Genomic DNA, 8,546 nt, shown 5'->3' with positions numbered 1-8,546 from the left:
GTTTCTGCCTGATGCGCAGATTGATTGGTAGCCACTGAAGATTTTTGAGGAGGGGAGTAATATGCCCAGAGCGTTTCTGGACAAAGATAATCCGGGCAGCAGCATGAAGTATGGATTGAAGTGGAGAGAGACACGAGGATGGGAGATCAGACAGAAGGCTGATACAGTAGTCCAGACGGGTTAGGATGAGAGCTTGAATGAGCAGGGTAGTGGTATGGATGGAGAGGAAAGGGCGGATCTTGGCAATGTTGTGGAGCTGAGACCGGCAGGTTTTGGTGACGGCTTGGATGTGAGGGGTGAATGAGAGAGCGGAGTCGAGGATGACACCTAGGTTGCGGGCTTGTGAGACGGGAAGGATGGTAGTGCCGTCAACAGTGATGGGAAAGTCAGGGAGAGGGCAAGGTTTGGGAGGGAAGACAAGGAGTTCAGTCTTCGACATGTTGAACTTTAGTTGGCAGGCAGACATCCAGATGGAGATGTCCTGAAGGCAGGAGGAGATGCGAGCCTGGAGAGAGGGGGAGAGAGCAGGGGCAGAGATGTAGATCTGGGTGTCATCAGCGTAGAGATGATAGTTGAAGCCGTGGGAGCGAATGAGGTCACCAAGGGAGTGCGTGTAGATTGAGAACAGAAGGGGACCAAGCACTGAACCTTGGGGAACCCCCACAGTAAGAGGATGGGGGGGGGGGGAGGAGCCTGCAAAAGAAACTGAGAAAGAACGACCGGAGAAATAAGAGGAGAACCAGGAGAGGACGGAGTCTGTGAAGCCAAGGTCAGATAGCGTGTTGAGGTGAAGGGGGTGGTCCACAGTGTCGAAGGCAGCTGAGAGGTCGAGGAGGATTAGGACAGAGTATGAGCCGTTGGATTTGGCAATCAGGAGGTCATTGGTGACCTTTGAGAGTGCGGTTTCCGGAACAGCTTCTCTTGGGATCTCCCAACAGGAAGGAAGAGACTGCCCAGAGGGAAGAAACAGGGTTTCCCAGTATCAGTGAGGAGACATAAGGAATTTCTATTCTTTCCACCTCTGCTAGAAAGCTTTCCCTGACTGAGTGCCAACACCCCAGTCCTATCAATTCAACACTGCTCTTAGCACTTGTATATACCATGGCTCTCCAGCTCTTATCCTCAGCATTTGTGTTCCTATGTATCATATATCAATCAATCGTATTTATTGAGCGCTTAGTTTGTGCAGAGTCCCCCTCCGTTCAGGATCTTTTGGTGTCTGTGCTCCATGCCGTGGTGCCCCCGACTCTGAACCCTCTAATTTATAGCTTGAAGAATAAAGAGGTGAAATCTGCACTGGGAAGGACCCTAAAGGGGACATTCCCCTGCCTTCCTCTCTCAAGTAAATTGTCCATTTCCTTGTGCTAATAATAATAATAATAATAATAATAATAATAATAATGGCATTTGTTAAGCGCTTCCTATGTGCAAAGCACTGTTCTAAGCACTGAGCACTGTTCTAAGCGCTGTAATCCCAGTCCCCCATTAGAGGGATTGTCTACAGAGTTTTCAAGATATAGAGCTGTCCTCCAGGCCCTAAGAGAAAACCTTGGCAAGGACAGTTTTCCAATGTGTGCTGCTGAGGCTGAGCAGGTCGTTGTGGTCCTTCATGATGAGGATGTGACGATGTCTCCTTGATCTCTATTAGGTTTGCTTGGGAGGAATCAAGGCATGAGCTGGGGTGCTGTGAAAGAAGAGAAAGGGGGTAGATAAGAAGGAGACAGGTAATGGAAAACCTCAAAGCTGAGGTCTAAGTGACACGGTCTCTGCTTTCCCAATCCATGGAAGTCTTCCTTGATTAACTCAGAACAGCCCAACTTTTTCAGCTCAATAGTTACCCTTCACACTTACGTATGCTCCCAGCTCTTACTATGTAGAGAGTACCAATTGTATTGAGAAGCAGTGTGGCTTAATGGATAGAACAAGGGCTTGGGAGTCAGAAGGACCTGGTTTCTAATCCCCACTCTGCCACATATTCATTCAATCGTATTTATTGAGTGCTAACTATGTGCATAACACTGTACTGAGCACTTGGAAAGAACAATTCAGCAACAGAGACAATCCCTACCCTACAACAGGCTCACAGTCTAGAAGGGGGAGACTGAGAGTGGCTTGAGGTAGGCAAACACCCCAGTAGAGAAAAAAATGAAGATGACAATGAGATGGGGCAGGCAGGTGGAAAAGGCTTTGGCCCGGCCCTCAGTGGACTGCATCCTAAGCACGGCAGAGAAGATGTGAATGTAGGAGATGATGATGTAAATTAAGCAGATGACACCTAAAGTTACCCCAGTAGACACACTCACATCAATTGCTATGTGGTCCTCAGAGCAGGCGATCTTCAACAGGGAGGGGACATCACAGAAGAACTGCTGGACAGCATTGGACCCACAGAAGGACAGAGAGAATGTTGAAATGGAAAAAAAGGAATCAAACAGACTCCCGCTGAGCCAGGAAGCTGCCACCATCTTCACACAGGCTTCTCTGCACATCATGAGCTCATAGCGCAGAGGGTGGCAGATGGCGGCATAGCGGTCATATGACATTGCTGTGAGGACGAAAAACTCTGAAGCAGCCAGCCAAACCACCAGTAAGAGCTGTGTGGCACAGAACAAGAAAGATATGGAGCTATTTTGGGTCAGAGAGATGGCAATTGATTTAGGGACGGTGGAAGAGATGTAACAGATATCTATGAAGGACAGATTATTGAGGAAGAAGTACATGGGGGTGTGGAGGTGCCGGTCGAGGATGGTCACGGTGATGATGAGGAGATTCCCTGTCAGGGCTGCCAGGTAGGCCTGGAGGAACAGTGCAGCATGAACCACCTGCAGCTTCCTGATATCAGAAAATCCCATCAGTAGGAAGTTGGTGACTAAGGAGACGTTGGTCATTTCAGTGAAATGAGATGAATGACCTGAGGCTTCCTGATATCGGAAAATCCCCCATCAGGAGGAAGCTGGTAACCAAGGAGACATTGGTCGTTTCAGTGAAGTGAGAGTAGCGCCCTGGAAAGGAAGAGGGAAGGACCAAATTTAAAGTTATTTACGGGACGGGTGAAAAAAAATCAGCAGAACATTTGTTGGTGATTCTATGTGAAGAGTAGCTTCTGGCATGTTCAAAGATAGATATTTAATTCCAAATGATCTTCAAAACAGTAAAATGCTTCCACATAATCAGGAGAGAATTTTAAAGGAGCATATGCTCTAAGGGATGAAAAGCAGACTACAAAGGTACAGGATGGAGAATGTAGTAGTTGTAGTACTAGTAATCATAGTAATAGTTTTTACTAAGCACTAACTTTGTGTAGTGCACTGTACTAAGCACTTGGGATGTTCAGAGTAGAGAAATAACACATTCCCATATCACAAGGTGTTTACAATATAATGTGGAGACAAATATTTTCAATTATTGTAGTGAAAATAAATAATTGAGGAAAGTAGAAATGAGTGTTCAAAGTGCTAGAGTTGGCCGAAGGCTCAGGTGTTGGAAAGTTCATCAGGGTAGGTTTGTGGAAGGAGGTGAAATTTTAGGAGGGCTTGAGATGTGGGGAGGCTGTAGTCTGTCTACTGTGGGTAAAGAGAAAAGGGGTTGTAGGGACAGAATTGAGAGCAAGGCCGAGAGAGGAGATCGGCTCAGAAGGAATGAAGAGAATGGGCTGAGGAATAGTCGGAGAGGAGAAAAGATAGGTACGGTGGGGCCAGATGATGGAGAGCTTTGAAGACAATTGTGATGAATTTCTGCTTGATCTGCATAAAACAGAAAAGCAGTGGAGAATTTGGGGGAGAGGAGAGTTGTGGGCTGACTATCTAGTATAGCTTGGAGGGGAAGAAGCTGAAGGATGGGAGACCAGCGAGGAGGTTTATGCAGTAGTCTAAGCGTGGTGGGACCAGAGCTTGTATCAGGGTGATAGCACTTTGGATTGAGGGGAAGATATGGATTCAGATGTCATTTTGGAAAAACAAGTAGGATTTGGCAATAGAATGAATGTGAGAGTTGAATATTAGCAAAGAGTTGAGGATGACACAATATCTGTGGGCGTAAGGGATGGGAAGGGTGTCAGGTTTGACAACGGAAATGGGAATGTTAGAGGGAAGCATGGGTTTAGGGAAAAAGGTAAGTTCTGTTTTAGAAATGTTGAGTTTGAGATATGGTCTGGTTATGCAAGTGGTGAGAGAAAGTGGCCTGCAAGGGAAAAAAAGTATCTCTGTCTCCTTACTTGCTCAGTGTGCTTCATGTCCTGGCTGGAAGAAGGCGTCTGGAGGACATGAATTTGGGGCCAGAAATCTGGAAGATGAGAAAGTTTTCTTTTGCAAGAAACAGGAGGAAGACATTCCTGGCTTGGGAGGCAGCATATTTGATATCCCAGAGCAGGGAAGGGTTAAATGTAGAGCATAGCAGGCAGTGTAGTAGTAGAATAATAATAGTAATAATGGCATTTATTAAAAGCTTTCTATGTGCAAAGCACTGTTCTAAGCACTGGGGAGATTACAAGGTGATCAGGTTGTCCCACGGGGGGCTCACAGTCTTAATCCCCATTTTACAGATGAGGGAACTGAGGCACAAAGAAGTTAAGTGACTTGCCCAAGGTCACACAGCTGACAGTTGGCAGAGCCGGGATTTGAACCCCTGACCTGTGACTCCAAAACCCGGGCTCTAGAAGCACTTGAGAGAAGCGGCGTGGCTCAGTGGAAAGAGCAGGGGCTTTGGAGTCAGAGGTCATGGGTTCAAATCCCGCCTCTGACAATTGTCAGCTGTGTGACTTTGGGCAAGTCACTTCACTTCTCTGGGCCTCAGTTACCTCATCTGGAAAATGGGGATTAAGATTGTGAGCCCCCCGTGGGACAACCTGATCACCTTGTAAACTCCCCAGAGCTTAGAACAGTGCTTTGCACATAGTAAGTGCTTAATAAGTGACATTATTATTATTATTATTATTATTGAGCACTCACTTGATGGGGTGCACTGCACTAGGTGTTTAGTGCATGGTACTATTTGGCAGGTGGACTTCCAAGGAGCAGAGAGCACGGATGACGGGGAGCGGAAGCTGAGTGTAGGGAGAGGCAGGTGGGGTGGGGAAGGCGTCTCAGTTTTGGTCAGGTTTTCCGATGTCAGATGGCAGCATCTGGAGACATTTTCTGGGTAGGGAATGATGGTGTTTGGACCAACCCTCAGAAGAGGCAGTCCTTGATGCTGTGAGGAGAATAGCCTGGAGGGGACACTGTCCTGCCCAATAAGTTTTATCTTCCCAACTATGTCTGCCCACTTTGATGTTGTCTCTGCCTTGTATTTTCTTCTTCCGCTCAGACCATCCCCTCTATAATGTAAGCTGCTTGGGGACAATGAATGTGGCTGAGGCTTCCATTAAGCTTTCCCAAACGTTTAATACAGTGTCTCACACCTAATAGGCACTCAGTAAGTATAACTACTACTATTTCTGGCACTTTGACCCCTACTGCAATACATCTGCAATTCTCCTGGTTCTCTCCCCGTCTCCCCAGCTGGACTTTCACGGCTCCTACCATCCTTCCCCGTCCGTAGAGCGGCAGCAGGCCCTGCAGGTACCCTGGTTTGTTTGTGCATGGCTAGGCTGTCTTCCCTGGCCCCATCTCACATACTATCTCTCTCTCTCTCTCTCTCTCTCTCACACACACACACACACACACACACACACACACAAACACACACACACACTTTAAGCATTAAGCAAAGGGAATCCAATGGCAGCTCTCCCTGTAAGGAGGAAAATAAAGGCTGATCACTGGCTTCAAGGCAATCCAAGAGCGCTCTCTTCCTGTGAGCCCACGGGGGGCTCACAGTCTTAATCCCTGTTTTACAGATGAGGGAACTGAGGCACAGAGAAGTTAAGTGACTTGCCCAAGGTCACACAGCTGACAATTGGCAGAGCCGGGATTTGAACCCCTGACCTCTGACTCCAAAACCCGGGCTCTAGAAGCACTTGAGAGAAGCGGCATAGCTCAGTGGAAAGAGCAGGGGCTTTGGAGTCAGAGGTCATGGTTCTCTTTACTACTATGCTCCAGATAACCTCCTCCCAGTGCCCTGTTCTCAACTCTCCTTCCTCCAGCCCCTAGCTTCGATGGTCTTTCTTCCTGGAACACCTATACCCTTCAGTTCCCCAGAACACAGCTCCATATTTGAAAAAAAAAAACCCAAAAAACAAAAAAGCCTCTTGAAAGCCCACTTTCTCCAAGAGAACTTTCAGAGTGAACGCTTCTTCTCCCCAGGACACATCAACCCAACTACCACCTCTGCACTTACACATTTGCAACTTCCCACAACACTTCATGTTACTATCTAATCACATACTAATCCACATATCCCTCTTTCCATTCTTCTTTTCCTCCAGGCTGTAAATTATTTTGTGTCCAATTTTCTCCTCCAAGAGGCCTTCCCTGATTAAACTCTTATTTCCTCGATTCCCTCACCCTTCTACATCGCCCTTCCACTTGGACTTATACCCTTTATTCACCCCACCTTCAGCCCCACAGCACTTACGAACATTTCCATAATGTATTTTAATGTCTGTCTCCCTTTGAACACTGTAAGCTCCTTGTGGGCAGGGAATGTGCCTATCAACATTTTTGTATTGTATGTTCCCAAGCACTTAGTATAGTGTTGTACACACAGAAAGTGTGCAATATATATGATTAATTCGTTGATTGATTGATTGTCCATGTAGCCCAGTAGATTGGAAAGTCCTTTAGAGCAAGGAATTCATCTTTTACCCCATTGTATTCTCCCAAGATTTGGGGAAAAGTTCTGGGTGGAGGAACTGATGATAGCCTTTGTTGTGTGGGCAGCATCACTGAATTGTCTTATCTCTGCTTGTTATATGTCCCCCCGGGTCAGACAAAGAAGCCACTGGTTAGGTGGGAAAAGTGCAGTACATCGAATATTATATGCCAATACTTTTGACATGCAGGATGCATCAATGACTTGGGGGGGCTGAATGCATCCAGTGAGTAGGTGGGTAAGGGTGCAGCACAGTGTGAAGGTTTGCTACATGCAGCACCCGTCGAAAGATGAAGTGATTACATCTGAGTGCCAATGCTGTGCTAATGGTGCCATAACCCGGAAGGCAGCTGCCAGAATAGCCGTGGTTGTACAGCAAATGGAGGGGAGCCTCGTGAGAGATGGGAGGCACTGCACTGGTTAATGCTTCCCCTCCCACAAGCCCACTTGCCCTGCTGGGGGACTCAGACCCAACCTGAAATACAACCTGGCCCCCAAGTGTGAGAGTCTCCCTCGACTGGCTCCATCTCACTCACTGACCTGCTGGTCCCTCCCTGCCTGTACTGCCCGTGGTCACACTCACCGAGGCAGTGTGGGGCTGGGAAGCGCTGACTTCTGCCCGGTTGGGATGATCCCCTCTCTTCTCGGACTCCTGGGTGCAGATGGCCATGAAGGGATGGTGTGTTGCCCTCTTCCTCTCTAAGCTCCGCTGCAGATGTTTAGTTGCTCTCCAGGCAGTCCCCTGTCCCGTCAGATAAAGCAGCCGCTGTACCATGGGGGTTCCCTGGAGGACTGACTTGGAGCCTATGAAGGGATCTAATGGCTTAGGTGGTGTGAGAACCTTCTGGTCCTGTGATCCCTTGAGACCCAGAGAGACAAAGTCCTGTACCTGCAGCAATGGAGCTGGCCGGAGAGGTTTCCATGGAAACAACAGCATCTGCATCCCAGCATCCTGCTTGTTCCCATAATGACGGACAATTTGGGTAAACTGTAGGCAGTTTTATAATAATAATGATAATAACAATAATAATGATGGCATTTGTTAAGCACTTACTATGTGCAAAGCACTGTTCTAAGCACTGGGCACTGTTCTAAGCGCTGGAAAAAAGACACTTCGCCTCCGTTCTTCCATGACTCGGATTCGAACCGAGGTTGCTGCGGCCACAACGCAGAGTACTAACCACTATACAATCATGGTACACCACAGAAATCTTGGTAATAACCTCTGACAATCAGCCTTTCAGTCAACCGGTCAATCGATCAATCGTATTTTCTGATGTCTTCCAGTTGCAAATGTAGAGAGTGAAACATGCCTCTGAATTCATCCTAAAACCCTCACCCAGGCTTAGTGGGGGGGGATCAGTGTGGGCACGGCTACGTTCTGAGAGGTTCTGTGATTCAACCTCATCACTTCCATGCTCCTGGAGTCCTTATGTGTGTTCATTTACGCTCTATTATGTCCTCCTATTCGTGCTGTGTTGTATCCCCCCGACTAGATTGTAAACTCCTGGGGTCATGAATCATGTCTACTAATTCTATTGCACTCTCCCAAGCAATTAGTACAGTGCTCCACACAAAGTTGAGACGATCAATGCGACTGATTGGTTGGTTGACTTAGCAGAGGAACCAAGGCTGAGAGAGGTTGGACCCACAAAAGAAGCAAGAAAGCCTAGTGGAAAGAGCCCAGGTCCGGGAGCCAGAGGACCTGGGTTCTAATATTACCTCTGCCAATTGCTTGCTGTGTGACCTTGAGCAGATCACTTAACTTCTCTGTACCTTGATTCCTCAAATGTAAAATG

Source organism: Tachyglossus aculeatus, unplaced genomic scaffold (assembly GCF_015852505.1).
Source record: "Tachyglossus aculeatus isolate mTacAcu1 unplaced genomic scaffold, mTacAcu1.pri scaffold_118_arrow_ctg1, whole genome shotgun sequence".
NCBI classification, from domain to species: domain Eukaryota; kingdom Metazoa; phylum Chordata; class Mammalia; order Monotremata; family Tachyglossidae; genus Tachyglossus; species Tachyglossus aculeatus.
The sequence above is the reverse complement of the archived record's forward strand: the minus strand, read 5'-3'. Positions refer to the sequence as shown.